The sequence below is a fragment of the Chiloscyllium plagiosum genome, unplaced genomic scaffold (assembly GCF_037043375.1).
Source record: "Chiloscyllium plagiosum isolate Xiang-an unplaced genomic scaffold, Cpla_swu_hap1 HiC_scaffold_35, whole genome shotgun sequence".
In the NCBI taxonomy this organism is placed as follows: Eukaryota; Metazoa; Chordata; class Chondrichthyes; order Orectolobiformes; family Hemiscylliidae; genus Chiloscyllium; species Chiloscyllium plagiosum.
The window spans coordinates 39268774-39285046 of record NW_028270173.1 but is presented as its reverse complement, the minus strand read 5'-3'; the positions used below and the strand labels follow the sequence as shown (position 1 = coordinate 39285046).

The 16273-nt window shown below is 48.7% G+C and overlaps 1 long non-coding RNA gene across 1 annotated transcript in view; it reads right to left on the bottom strand.

Annotated features, from left to right (window-relative positions):
* The window catches only part of LOC148140678 (uncharacterized), a 46475-nt gene extending 39810 nt beyond the window's left edge, over nt 1–6665 (bottom strand). Inside the window, exon 1 of the long non-coding RNA XR_015752952.1 lies at nt 6585–6665. This is a non-coding gene — a long non-coding RNA (uncharacterized LOC148140678). The remainder of the gene's footprint in view (nt 1–6584) is intronic.
* Between the last annotated feature and the right edge of the window lie 9608 nt (nt 6666–16273).

Here is a 16273-nt window from a genome sequence, read left to right as displayed (position 1 = left end):
TTGTCACAGTGACACACAGTGAACAAAGGGCAGATTGTCACAGTGACACACAGGGAACAAAGGGCACAATGTCACAGCGACACACAGGGAACAAAGGGCACATTGTCACAGTGACACACAGGGAACAAAGGGCACATTGTCACAGTGACACACAGGGAACAAAGGGCACATTGTCACAGTGACACACAGGGAACAAAGGGCACATTGTCACAGCGACACACAGGGTACAAAGGGCACATTGTCACAGCGACACACAGATAACAAAGGGTACATTGTCACAGTGACACACAGGGAACAAAGGGCACATTTTCACAGCGACACTCAGGGAACAAAGGGCACATTGTCACAGCGACACACAGATAACAAAGGGTACATTGTCACAGTGACACACAGGGAACAAAGGGCACATTTTCACAGCGACACACAGGGAACAAAGGGCACATTGTCACAGCGACACACAGGGAACAAAGGGCACAATGTCACAGTGACACACAGGGAACTAAGGGCACATTGTCACAGTGACACACAGGGTACAAAGGGCACACTGTCACAGTGACACACAGGGTACAAAGGGCACATTGTCACAGTGACACACAGGGAACAAAGGGCACACGGTCACAGTGACACACAGGGAACAAAGGGCACAATGTCACAGTGACACACAGGGAACAAAGGGCACAATGTCACAGTGACACACAGGGAACAAAGGGCACATTGTCACAGTGACACACAGGGTACAAAGGGCACACTGTCACAGTGACACACAGGGAACAAAGGGCACAATGTCACAGTGACACACAGGGAACAAAGGGCACAATGTCACAGCGACACAGAGGGAACAAAGGGCACATTGTCACAGTGACACACAGGGAACTAAGGGCACAATGTCACAGCGACGCACAGGGTACAAAGGGCACATTGTCACAGTGACACACAGGGTACAAAGGGCACATTGTCACAGTGACACACAGGGAACAAAGGGCACATTGTCACAGCGACACACAGGGAACAAAGGGCACAATGTCACAGTGACACACAGGGAACAAAGGTCACATTGTCACAGTGACACACAGGAAACAAAGGGCACATTGTCACAGTGACACACAGGGAACTAAGGGCACATTGTCACAGTGACACACAGGGAACTAAGGGCACATTGTCACAGCGACACACAGGGAACAAAGGGCACAATGTCACAGTGACACACAGGGAACAAAGGGCACATTGTCACAGCGACACACAGGGAACAAAGGGCACACGGTCACAGAGACACACAGGGAACAAAGGGCAAATGGTCACAGCGACACCCAGGGAACTAAGGGCACATTGTCACAGTGACACACAGGGTACAAAGGGCACACTGTCACAGTGACACACAGGGAACAAAGGGCACATTGTCACAGCGACACACAGGGAACAAAGGGCACATTGTCACAGTGACACACAGGGTACAAAGGGCACACTGTCACAGTGACACACAGGGAACAAAGGGCAATTGGTCACAGCGACACACAGGGTACAAAGGGCAAATGGTCACAGCGACACACAGGGAACTAAGGGCACATTGTCACAGTGACACACAGGGTACAAAGAGCACACTGTCACAGTGACACACAGGGAACAAATGGCACATTGTCACAGCGACACACAGGGAACTAAGGGCACATTGTCACAGTGACACACAGGGTACAAAGGGCACACTGTCACAGTGACACACAGGGAACAAAGGGCAAATGGTCACAGCGACACACAGGGAACAAATTGTACATTGTCACAGCGACACACAGGGAACAAAGTGCACACGGTCACAGCGACACACAGGGAACAAAGGGCACATTGTCACAGTGACACACAGGGTACAAAGGGTACACGGTCACAGTGACACTCAGGGAACTAAGGTCACACGGTCACAGTGACACACAGGGAACAAAGGGCACATTGTCACAGCGACACACAGGGAACAAAGGGCAGATTGTCACAGTGACACACAGGGAACAAAGGGCACAATGTCACAGTGACACACAGGGAACAAAGGGCACATTGTCACAGCGACACACAGGGAACAAAGGGCACATTGTCACAGTGACACACAGGGAACAAAGGTCACATTGTCACAGTGACACACAGGGAACAAAGGGCACACGGTCACAGTGACACTCAGGGAACAAAGGGCACATTGTCACAGCGACACACAGGGAACAAAGGGCACATTGTCACAGTGACACACAGGGAACAAAGGGCAGATTGTCACAGTGACACACAGGGAACAAAGGGCACATTGTCACAGCGACACACAGGGAACAAAGGGCACATTGTCACAGCGACACACAGGGAACAAAGGGCACATTGTCACAGCGACACACAGGGAACAAAGGGCACATTGTCACAGCGACACACAGGGAACAAAGGGCACATTGTCACAGCGACACACAGGGAACAAAGGGCACATTGTCACAGCGACACACAGGGTACAAAGGGCACATTGTCACAGCGACACACAGGGAACAAAGGGCACATTGTCACAGCGACACACAGGGAACAAAGGGCACATTGTCACAGTGACACACAGGGAACAAAGGTCACATTGTCACAGTGACACACAGGGAACAAAGGGCACACGGTCACAGTGACACTCAGGGAACAAAGGGCACATTGTCACAGCGACACACAGGGAACAAAGGGCACACGGTCACAGTGACACACAGGGAACAAAGGGCACATTGTCACAGTGACACACAGGGAACAAAGGGCACATTGTCACAGCGACACACAGGGAACAAAGGGCACATTGTCACAGCGACACACAGGGAACAAAGGGCACATTGTCACAGCGACACACAGGGAACAAAGGGCACATTGTCACAGCGACACACAGGGAACAAAGGGCACATTGTAACAGTGACACACAGGGAACAAAGGGCACATTGTCACAGTGACACACAGGGAACAAAGGGCACATTGTCACAGCGACACACAGGGAACAAAGGGCACATTGTCACAGTGACACACAGGGAACAAAGGGCACACGGTCACAGTGACACACAGGGAACAAAGGGCAGATTGTCACAGTGACACACAGGGAACAAAGGGCACAATGTCACAGCGACACACAGGGAACAAAGGGCACATTGTCACAGCGACACACAGGGAACAAAGGGCACAATGTCACAGTGACACACAGGGAACAAAGGGCACAATGTCACAGCGACACACAGGGAACAAAGGGCACATTGTCACAGTGACACACAGGGAACAAAGGGCAGATTGTCACAGTGACACACAGGGAACAAAGGGCACATTGTCACAGTGACACACAGGGAACAAAGGGCACAATGTCACAGCGACACACAGGGAACAAAGGGCACATTGTCACAGTGACACACAGGGTACAAAGGGCACATTGTCACAGCGACACACAGGGAACAAAGGGCACATTGTCACAGTGACACACAGGGTACAAAGGGCACATTGTCACAGCGACACACAGGGAACAAAGGGCACATTGTCACAGTGACACACAGGGTACAAAGGGCACATTGTCACAGCGACACACAGGGAACAAAGGGCACATTGTCACAGCGACACACAGGGAACAAAGGGCACATTGTCACAGTGACACACAGGGAACAAAGGGCAGATTGTCACAGTGACACACAGGGAACAAAGGGCACATTGTCACAGCGACACACAGGGAACAAAGGGCACATTGTCACAGCGACACACAGGGAACAAAGGGCACACGGTCACAGTGACACTCAGGGAACAAAGGGCACATTGTCACAGCGACACACAGGGTACAAAGGGCACATTGTCACAGTGACACACAGGGAACAAAGGGCACATTGTCACAGTGACACACAGGGAACAAAGGGCACATTGTCACAGTGACACACAGGGAACTAAGGGCACATTGTCACAGCGACACACAGGGAACAAAGGGCACACGGTCACAGTGACACTCAGGGAACAAAGGGCACATTGTCACAGCGACACACAGGGTACAAAGGGCACATTGTCACAGTGACACACAGGGAACAAAGGGCACATTGTCACAGCGACACACAGGGAACAAAGGGCACATTGTCACAGTGACACTCAGGGAACAAAGGGCACATTGTCACAGTGACACATAGGGAACAAAGGGCACACGGTCACAGCGACACACAGGGAACAAAGGGCACATTGTCACAGTGACACATAGGGAACAAAGGGCACACGGTCACAGCGACACACAGGGAACAAAGGGCACATTGTCACAGTGACACACAGGGTACAAAGGTCACATTGTCACAGCGACACACAGGGAACAAAGGGCACATTGTCACAGTGACACACAGGGAACAAAGGGCACATTGTCACAGCGACACACAGGGAACAAAGGGCACATTGTCACAGCGACACACAGGGAACAAAGGGCACAATGTCACAGCGACACACAGGGAACAAAGGGCACATTGTCACAGCGACACACAGGGAACAAAGGGCACAATGTCACAGCGACACACAGGGAACAAAGGGCACATTGTCACAGCGACACACAGGGAACAAAGGGCACAATGTCACAGTGACACACAGGGTACAAAGGTCACATTGTCACAGCGACACACAGGGAACAAAGGGCACATTGTCACAGTGACACATAGGGAACAAAGGGCACATGGTCACAGCGACACACAGGGAACAAAGGGCACATTGTCACAGTGACACACAGGGTACAAAGGGCACATTGTCACAGCGACACACAGGGAACAAAGGGCACATTGTCACAGTGACACACAGGGTACAAAGGGCACACGGTCACAGCGACACACAGGGTACAAAGGGCACATTGTCACAGCGACACACAGGGAACAAAGGGCACAATGTCACAGCGACACACAGGGTACAAAGGGCACATTGTCACAGTGACACATAGGGAACAAAGGGCACATTGTCACAGTGACACACAGGGTACAAAGGGCACATTGTCACAGCGACACACAGGGTACAAAGGGCATATTGTCACAGTGACACATAGGGAACAAAGGGCACATTGTCACAGTGACACACAGGGTACAAAGGGCACATTGTCACAGTGACACATAGGGAACAAAGGGCACATTGTCACAGTGACACACAGGGTACAAAGGGCACATTGTCACAGTGACACACAGGGTACAAAGGGCACATTGTCACAGCGACACACAGGGTACAAAGGGCACATTGTCACAGTGACACATAGGGAACAAAGGGCACATTGTCACAGTGACACACAGGGTACAAAGGGCACATTGTCACAGCGACACACAGGGTACAAAGGGCACATTGTCACAGCGACACATAGGGAACAAAGGGCACATTGTCACAGTGACACATAGGGAACAAAGGGCACATTGTCACAGTGACACACAGGGTACAAAGGGCATATTGTCACCGCGACACGCAGGGAACAAAGGGAATTAAGTGCTAATTCTAAGTGCATATAATTACAAGTTGGCCGGCCGTCAGGAAGCCAAGTAGCAAATGTGGCTGCATTGAGCTGCCTCCCACTGGCAGATACACCACCATTGGTACCCCCCCCCCCCACCACCGCTCCCCATAAGTAACCATAATTTTCTGGATTTGTTATCAGTCTAAGAGCATTAGTAATCCATTCACTGGGGCTTTCAGGAGAAACCTCTTCACCCAGAGGGTGGTGAGACTGTGGAACTAACTACTACAGGGATTGGCTAAGGCAAACAATACAGGTCAATATGAGAGGGCAAACTAACTAAATGTGTGAGGCATAGTATGGGAATGTAGGGCTGAGTTAAAGGAGTGATCGCTAAGACTCCTCCGGCAGCATCTTCCAAACTCACGACGACTTCCATCTAGAAGGATGAGGGTAGCAGATACAGGGGAACAACACCCGCCCCCCCCCCCACCCCCAAGTTTCCCTCCAAGCCACTCACCACCCTGACTTGAAAATGTATCGGCGCTCCTTCACTGTCGCTGGGTCAAACTCCTGGGCTCCCTCCCTCATGGAGAAAGTGAGGGCTGCAGATGCTGGAGATCAGAGCTGAAAATGTGTTGCTGGAGAAGCGCAGCAGGTCAGGCAGTATCCAAGGTGCAGGAGATGCTGCCTGACCTGCTGAGCTTTTCCAGCAACACATTTTCAGCTCCCTCCCTCATGGCATTGTGGGTCACACCAAGGCAGGTGAACTGTGGCATTTCAAGCAGGCACCTTCTCAAGGGGCAACGAGAAGTGGGGAATAAATGCTGAGCCAGTCAGGGACGCTCACGTCCCACGCATGATTGTCAGAAAGACTAGGCCATTGGAAGCTGTCCCACTATCCAGTAAGATGGAGGCTGATCTAGCTGTGATCTCCACTCCACCTTCATGTCTGCACTCCCCCACCCCACACACCTCCCCCACTCCTCCCCCCCATGACTCCTGACCACTAAACAACAGCACCGACAGTGTCTGTGTAAAGGTTTGACTGTAAGACTCCCAGAAGTAATGAGAGTGATTCTGTGGCATTCCTGTGCAACCTGCTGGGGCTTTATATGAACACAAATCCATCTCTCTCTGTCCCCGGCTGTGCAACGATGGACTGTACACTTACTTGAAAAGTGTGTCAGAGTGTCTTTTCAAACAGATGTTGATAGCTGTTTACTCCTGGTTTGTTTTTCACACTCCTTGTGGTCCGAATAGTTCAAAAAAGTTGCAATTACTGACCTCACGCCTCAGGACGAGAAACCGGATAAAGATAGTGAAACCTCGCTTATTTTTCTTGAAAGGACTGCTGGAATCTGACGGGAAGCGGCAAGGAGAGAATCGAGAAATAACTGGCCAGTTTCTGCCTGAAGTGGTCAGCCCCTGGTGTCACTGGGACCTCACACTTTGAGAGTAGCTGAAAGGATTGGTAGCGCTCTGAGGTGGCTCTCCCTACAAGAGCAGAGCTTCGAGAGAAGCTCTGGAACGTAAAGGCTCATGACGCAGGAGCAGGAGACCCCTGTCAATCACCAAAGTGCTCCACCACTCAATCTGGTCACGTCTCATCTCAGGCTTCCGTGCCCCCTTCGTAGTCTCTGAGAGACCAAAGCTATCTCGAGCCCTGCCTTAAACATCTTCATTGATGGGAGCGTCCATAATCCCCTTTGGGCAAAGAATCCCACAGATACTCTGTCTTCAGTGTTTGCTGTGTTTATCCTGGGACTGCGCTCTGCACCCCCTCCCCTCTGGAGAGATAACCAGATCCCCCCCCTACCCATCTGATCAAGTCCTCTTCACAATCGTGCATCGTACAATGAGAAGGGAAGAATGGTGCCAGGAAATTCATACGAGTGGTCTTTTTTTTTTGGAGAGATTATAACCACATTAGTTCACTAGGGGAGGTGATGGCCTAGTGATATTAATGCTGGACAGTTAACCCAGAGACCCAGGTAATATTCCGGGGCCCTGGGTTTGAATCCGGCCATGGTAGTTGGTGTAATTTGAACTCAGTAAAATCTGGAATTAAGAGTCTCATGATGACTTGTCGATTGTTGGAAAATAACCCAGTGTTGTGGGCGGAGAGGGGGAGTGGGGGGAATCCCCATCTGCTTCACTAATGTCCTTTAAGGAAGGAAACTGCCATCCTTACCTGGTCTGGCCGAGATGTGACTCCAGACCCACAGCGGTGGGGTTGACTCTTAACTGCCCTCAGGGCAATTAGGGACAGAACAATACAATAAATGCTGCCTGGCCAGTGATGGCCTCATCTCGTGACCAAATAAGGAACAGAAACCTCCAACATCATCCCCCAACCTCCTGTGGGGGACGTGAGGAGATTAGCTCTTCCTCATAATATAGTGTAACACAAGGCTTCAGTGCTGAATTGTTACCGTCCCCTCCTTGTAAGTGGACTAGAATCATAGAGTCATACAGCACAGAATCAAACCCTTTGGTCCAAGCAATCCATGCTGACATATTTCCAAACTGAACCAGTCCCACCTGCCTGCTCCTAGCCCATGTCCCTCCAAAGCTTTCCTATTCATGGACTTATCCAAAAGTCTTTTAAACTTTGTCACAGCACCCACATCCATGACTTCCTCTGGAAGTTCATTCCACATATGAACCACTTCAAGACACCCCAGCACAGGCAGACAGCCAAATGCACACAAACACACACAGACAGACGCGCACACACACACACACACACAAACACACACAAACAGATGCACACACACACACACAAACACACAGGCAAACACACAGACATATGCACAAATACACACAAAGACAGACACGCAGGCAAACACAGACACACGCACATAAGCACAAATACGCAGGCCAACACACAGACGTGCGCAAACACACACAGGAACAGACACATGAACAAACACACAGGCAAACACACACAAAGTGACACAGAATCTCACACACTGTCCATTTCCCAGCTCACTGATTTCCTCCAACTGTACTTTTACAACAAGCCGGCAACTGCTTTATCTGACAGACTGCCACCAAACCTTTGAAAATTTCCCGCGCCTTCTCTTCCTCTCTCCATGTCTCACTGTGTACCCCTTTTTTAAATATTATATCTCAAGTGCTTCTACGCTCCCTCTGTGATTGCTTTGCATTTCTCTGTAAAATTCCTTTGGCTATTTGTCTGTCCATCAGTGTTCACTGTCACTACCCTCCTCACAGCTCACAATAGTTGTGTTTCTATGTTGTCACTTTCCCTTTTAATGCCATGCGCCTTCTGGATTGCTGGCAACCCAATTGTGTGGCTGCTTGACTCATTATCCCCATCAGCCTTCCCTCACCTCAGAAAAATATTCAGTTAAGTTAGTTCTATTTGACTTGCCTTTGCAAAATCCATGCTGGGTTTCCTCGGTTCCTAACGAAACCTGGATGGGTTTTTGTCTCCAGGTCTTCTTAAGACTTTGGATCGAACATGAAGATTCCTTTGAAAATTGCAGTCAATGAGAATAGGGGGCCCACTCTCTGCTGAATGATGGCGTATCCTGTGCAAAGGAAGGTCATTGGTTATTTGGAGGTTAATCACCTCAGTCCCAGGGCAACGCTGCAGATGGTCCTCAGAGTGACCTTGTGGGCCCAACCAGCTCCAGCTGCTTTGTCAATGAAAATTAAAAGCAAAAAAAAAATACTGTGGATGCTGGAAATCTGAGATTAAGACAGAAAGTGCTGGAGAAGCTCAGCAGGTCAGGTGGCATTACAGGCTCTGTTAGACCTGCTGAGTTCCTCCAAGTTTTGCCTTTGCTTCATCAATGACCTTTCCTCCATCTTAAGGCCGGAAGTGGGGATGTTCACTGATTGCACCATTCAGCACCATTCGCGAGTCCTCGGATACTGAAGCAGTCCGTGTCCAAACGCGACAAGGTCTGGACAATATCCTTGCTGTTCAAATGTCAGGCAATGATTGTATCCAACAAGGGTGACTCTAACCAGCTTCCCCCTGACGTTCAATGGCATTGACATCACTGAATCTTCCACCATGTTGCGGCTGTACAGGACGTTGGTTAAGCCACTGCTGGAATATTGCGCGCAATTCTCATTTCCTTCCTATCGGAAAAATGTTGTGAAACTTGAAAGGGTTCAGAAAAGACTTACAAGGATGTTGCCAGGGTTGGAGGGTTTGAGCTACAGGGAGAGGCTGAACAGGCTGGGGCTGTTTTCCCTGGAGCGTCGGAGGCTGAGGGGTGACCTTACAGAGGTTTACAAAATCATGAGGGGCACGGGACATAGTAAAGTACAGCACAGAACACACCCCTTTTGGCCCACGATGCTGTGCCGAGGATTATTCCTAATCTAAAATAAAATAACCTAACCTACACACCCCTCAACTCACTGCTATCCATGTGAATGTCCAGCAGTCGCTTAAATGTCCCTAATGACTCTGCTTCCACCACCACCACTGGCAACGCATTCCATGTGCTCACAACTCTCTGCGTAAAGAACCTACCTCTGATGTCTCCTCTATACCTTCCTCCTAACACCTTAAAACTATGACCCCCTCATGCTGGTCACTCTTGCTCTGGGGAAACGTCTCTGGCTATTGACCCCATCCATGCCTCTCATTACCTTGTATACCTTGATCAGGTCACATCTCTTCCTCCTTCTCTCCAGAGAGAAAAGTCCGAGCTTAGTCAACCTCTCTTCATAAAGCATCTTCCTGGTAAACCTTCTTTGCACCCTCTCCAAAGCCTATAGTAGGGCGACCAGAACTGGATACGATATTCCAAGTGTGGTCTCACCAGGGTCATGTAGAGCTGCAGCAAAACCTCACAGCTCTTAAACTTGATCCCCCTGTTAATGAAAGCTAAAACACCATATGCTTTCTTAACAACCCTATCCATGTGGGCGGTAGCTTTGAAGACCTCGGTGGTACAGTGGTTAGTACTGCTGTCTCACAGTGCTAGAGACCTGGGTTCAATTCCCGCCTCAGGCGACTGACTGTGCGGAGTTTGCACATTCTCCCCGTGTCTGCGTGGGTTTCCTCCGGGTGCTCCGGTTTCCTCCCACAGTCCAAAGTAGTGCAGGTCAGGTGAATTGGCCATGCTAAATTGCCCATAGTGTTAGGTGAAGGGGTAAATGTAGGGGTATGGGTGGGTTGCGCTTTAGCAGGTTGGTGTGGACTTGTTGGGCTAAAGGGCCTGTTTCCACACTGTAAGTAATCTAATCTAATCCCTCTGTTTCTCCACACTGCCAAGAATCCTGTCTTTAATCCTATTTTCAGCATTCGATTTCCACCTTCCAAAATACATCACTTCGCATTTACCCAGGTTGAACTCCACCTGCCATTTCTCAGCCCAGCTCTGCATCCTGTCATGCTGCAGCCTGCAGTAGCCCTCTATACTATCAACGATACCTCCAACCTTTGTGTCATCTGCAAATTTACTAACCCACCCCTCAACCTCCTCATCCAAGTCATTTATAAAACTACAAAGAGCAGAGGCCCAAGAACAGACCCCTGCAGGAGCCCACTCAACACTGACTTCCAGGCAAAATTCTTTCCATCTACAACCACTCTCTGTCTTCAGTCAGCCAGCCAATCCCGAATCCAGATTGCCAAATCTCCCTGTATCCCATACTTCCTGACTTTATGAATGAGCCTACCATGGGAATCCTTATCAAATGCCTCGCTGAAGTCCATATACACCACATCCACTGCTCGACCATCGTCAACCTGTCTTGTCACCCTCTCAAAGAACTCAATAAGGTTTGTTAGGCATGACCTGTCCCTTACAAAACCATGCTGACTGTCTTTAATCACGCTATGCTTTTCCCAATAGTCATAAATTCTATCCGTCAGAATTCTTTCCAAAACTTTGCTGACCACAGATGTAAGACTGACTGGTCTGTAATTGCCAGGGATTTCCCTATTCCCCTTCTTGAACAGAGGAACAACATTTGCCACCCTCCAATCCTCTGGTATGACTCCCGTGGAGAGTGAGGAAGCAAAGATCTTTGCCAGCAGCTTAGCAACCTCCTTTCTCACTTCCTGGAGCAGCCTGGGATAAATCTGGTCTGGCCCTGGGGACTTATCAATCTTAATGTTTGGCAAAATCTCTTGTACATCGACTTCATCAATCTTGGTCTGGTCAAGACTGTATCCCAGCTCCTCAAAGTTCCCATTCTCAACATTCTTTAGTGAAAACTGAAGCAAAAAACTCATTTAGGGCTTCCCCTATCTGCTCAGACTCCACACACAAGTTCCCTACGCTATCCCTGACTGGCACAACCTTCTCCCTAATCATTCTCTTATTCCTCATGTATGAGTAAAATGCCTTTGGGTTCTCCCTAATCCTTCCTGCCAAACCTTTTTCATGCCCCTTCCTGGCTCTCCTCAGTCCATTTCTGAGCTCCTTTCTCGCAAGCCTGTAATCCTGTAAAGCTGTGCTGGATCTTTGCTTCCTCCACCTTACATAAACTGCCTTCTTCCTTTTGACGAGAAGTTCCTCTGTTCTCGTCATCCAAGGCTCCTTAATCTTACCCCTTCTTACCTGTCTCAGAGGGACAAATTTGTGCATCACTCGCAACAACTGCTCCTTAAATAGTCTCCACATGGCTGCTGTGCCCTTTCTGTGGAACAATTGCTCCCAGTCTGTACTTCACAACTCCTGTCTGATAGCGTCATAATTTCCTTATTCCCAATTAAATATCTCCCTTGGTAACTGCTCCTTTCCCTCTCCAAGGCTGTGGTAAATGTGAGGCAGTTGTGGTCACTGTGCTCTCCCACCACAAGATCTGACACCTGTCCTGGCTCATTGCCAAGCTCCAAATCCAAAATGGCCTCTCCCCTCGTCGGTCTGTCTACATACTGAGTAAGGAAACCCTCCTGAACACACCTGACAAAAACAGCTCCATCCAAACCACCCGCACTAAGGAGGTTCCAGTCAATAATGGGAAAGTTGAAGTCACCCATACCCACAATCCTGCTCCATCTGCATTTTTCCAAAATCTGTCAGCCTATGAGTCCTTCAATCACCCGACTGCTATTAGGGCATGGATAGGATAAACAAACAAGGTCTTTTCCCTAGGGTGGGGGAGTCCAGAACTAGAGGGTTAAAGTTTAGGGTAAGAGGGGAAAGATAAAAAGGGACCTAAGGGGCAACTTTTCTCACACAGAGGGTCGTGCGTATATGGAATGAGCTGCCAGAGGAACTGTTCGAAGCTGGTACGATTACAGCATTTAAAAGGCATCTGGATGGGCATATGAATAGGAAGAGTTTGGACCAAGTGCTGGCAAGTGGGACTAGTTTAGGTAGGGATATCTGGTCAGCATGGACGAGTTGGACCGAAGGGTCTGTTTCCGTGCTGTACATCTCTACGACTCTATGACTCATTAACATGCTGCAGGGTGACCATCGAGCAGAAACCGAACTTGACCATATAAATGCAGTGGTTACAAGAACAGATCAGAGGCTGGCAATTCTGTGGTGTATAGCTCACCTCCTGACTCCCCACAGCCTGTCCCCAAAGTGCAAGTCAGGAGTGTGATGGAATACTCCCCACTTGCCTGGATGAGTACAGCCCCAACAACACTCCAGGACAAAGCAGTCCAGCATCCAATCACCTGCCTTCCCCAGGAATGGACAGTGTGAACCATCTACAAGATGCAGTGCACAACTCAACAAGCCTCCCTTGATAGTCCCTTTCAAAACTCATGGCTTCTAACATTTTGCAAGTCAACGGTAGCAGATACATGGAAATAGGGTCATCCACAAATTCCCCTCCAAGTTCCATTCCACATGGGCTTGGAACTATATCACTGTTCCTTTATTGCCTTGGGTCAAAACATTTTGTACTCCCTTCCTAATAGCCCTGAGGGTGTATTTTCTCCCCCTGCCCCAGCCACTACTGACTGCAGTAGTTCAAGGAGGCAACTCACCAACACTGTCTGAAGGTAACTGGTCCTATCGATGGTGTGAACAAGGAGTAAATCAATCTATATTTGTCAAGTGACTGTTAATCTCATCCACAATTTACACCATTACTTTCCCTTGCATCCTATTGGGTCCTTTGGAATTAAGTACACCCAGCCCTTCCAATGCCTCCTCTTACTCAATCACTCAGCCATCCAGTGGCTCAGTTAATTAGCCTGTGTACAGGATGTGGGTATCACTTGCAAGGCCAGTACTTGTTGCCCTGGAGAAGTCGGCCTGCTGAGCCATTCAGAAGGCAGGTTACCACTTTTTGCTGTGGGTTTGAAGTCACATGCAGACCAGAGAAAGTTGGCAGATTCCCTGTCCAAAAGGGTATTAATGAAATATGTAAATGTTTGTTTCATACCAACTGATGGTTAGCTCCTTATAATTCTAAGTCTTGATTTCACTTCCAGGTATTAATTAGTTGAATTTAAACTGCACCAATTGCTGTATTGGAATTTGGACCATATTAACTTGGGAGTCTAGTCTGATGACATTACTGCAACAACACCACCTTCCACCTTGACTCCGACTTTAACTTCAATTTCCTCCTGGCATGTATTACCACGGCCATGTCCTCAGTGTCTCTCTCTCTCCCCCCCCCTTCCTAATTGTTCCCATCTCTTCTTTTCCAACCTTTTGCCATTTAAGTACCTCAAGCAGGCATTTAGATTCCCATTTTAATTAACTGCCCATGTTTTCTCCTGCTCCCTCTTTGCCTCTCATCTTTATGCCACTGACCCTCTGAGCTTTGAATATTCGACTTTCTGTTACAACCTAGTGTTGGTCAAACATACCATTTTGCTGTTTTATCTCACTATCCAACTCCAGCCTTGGTTTCCTGCATACTCACCCCCCCCCCCCCCCCCCTGCCGACTCACTCCGACTGTAAGTGGCTCATCCCAATTTGTCTGAGACAGCTGTATTCTCAATCGATTGAAATCAACCACCTTATGATTAAGTGTTTTTAATCTAGCTTCCTCCTTGGTCTTTTCCACAGCTAACCTGAACCTTCAGATACAATGTTCACAGTCCCCTAAGTCTTTCCCACTGACACTTGATCCATTTGATTCCTCCCTCAGGGCCAGATGAAGCAACGTCTCTTTCCTGGTTGAGCAGAAGCATTGTCAAGAAAGTTGTCTTTGGAAATTTGTCCCCTCTTTGCCCTTAATCACATTACTTCTATAAGGCTTTCGAACTTGCCCTATACCACTACTCAATAGTCCTTGCACCCTTCAGTAATTTGCCCCTCTCTCTCTCTTTCCCTCCCCCTCCCTTCCTATTGCTGTTTCTCTTTTCTTCCTCACATCTCTCCCTTTCCAGGACCTTCTCTCTCTCTCTCTGTTTCCTTCTTTCTCTCCCTTTACTTCTCAATCTCCCGTTCTCACTTGTTGCTTTTGCTCTTGTTCTCTGTTACTCTGACAAGTCCTCTCACTCCGGCCCATCTCTCGTCACCCTCGCCACCCCTCGTCTTCTCTCTCTCTAACCCGTGCTCTCCTCCGCTCTCTCTCTCTCTCTCTCTCCCCCGTCCTCTTGCCTTCTTCCTCTCGCCTTCTCTCTCTCTCGAACCTTTCCACCCTCACCCTTTCTGTTTCCCTGGCTCCTTCACCTCTCTCTCTCTCCCCTCCCTTGCCAAGACACCTCAATGATGGTTGATACAGCTGAAACAGTTCTCAGGAAGTTACATTTTATCTTCTGGAGCATGTCACATCGCTACATAAAACATATTCCACCAGGAACCACAAATATCAGTGATCACAAACCACAAAGCTCCCACGCTGGAACTGACAATCCATGGTGACGTCCGGTGCAGGAGTGCTGCACTGTCGGTGGTGCTATTTTCAGACTTTCAAAACCCACCTCCCTTCTCAGGTCGATGCTAAGCGTTCCCTCGGCCATTCTTTCAGGGCATTGTTGAACAGTGAACAGCCCTGAGCCCTCCATCATACACATTAAAATGAATTGCGGTAGATTTTGGTAGGTACAGCAGGTTAAAAAACAATCAAAATTTGAAGCCAGTTTTACATCTAAACATAGAAAATAGGAGCAGGTGTCGGCCATTCGGCCCTTTGAGTCTATTCCACCATTCATTGTGAGCATAGTTGTTCATCCAACTCAGTACCCTGTTCCTGCTTCTCCTTTGACTCCTTTAACCCTAAGTGCTATATCCAATTCTTTCTTGGCCTCAAGTGTTTTCTGTAGAAGTGAATTCCACTCTCTGGGTGAAGAAATTTCTCCTCATAACAATCCTATAAGGTCTACCCTCGGTCCTCAAGTTATATTTCTCATGTAAAGTAAACAGGAATGTAATTCCAGAGAGCTATCGGGCGGACTGTAAGACCATAAGACATAGGAGTGGAAGTAAGGCCATTCGGCCCATCGAGTCCACTCCGCCATTCAATCATGGCTGATGGACATTTCAACGCCATTTACCCGCACTCTCCCTGTATTCCCTTAATTCCTTGTGAGATCAAGAATTTGTCATTCTCTGCCTTGAAGACATTTAACGTCCCGGCCTCCACTGTGCTCCGTGGCAATGAATTCCTCAGGCCCACCACTCTCTGGCTGAAGAAATGTCTCCTCATTTCCATTCTAAATTGACCCCCTCTAATTCTGAGGCTGTGCCCATGGTCCTAGTCTCCCCACCTAACGGAAACAAATTCCCAGCATCCACCCTTTCCAAACCATGCATTATCCTGTAAGTTTCTATTAGATCTCCCCTCAACCTTTTGAACTGTAATGTATACAATCCCAGGATCCTCAGCTGTTCAATTATATGTTAAACCTACCATTCGCTGGGTTAATCCGTGTGAATCTCCCCTGGACACGCTTCTATGCCAGTAGATCCTTCCTGAGGTGTGGGGCCCAAAACTGGACA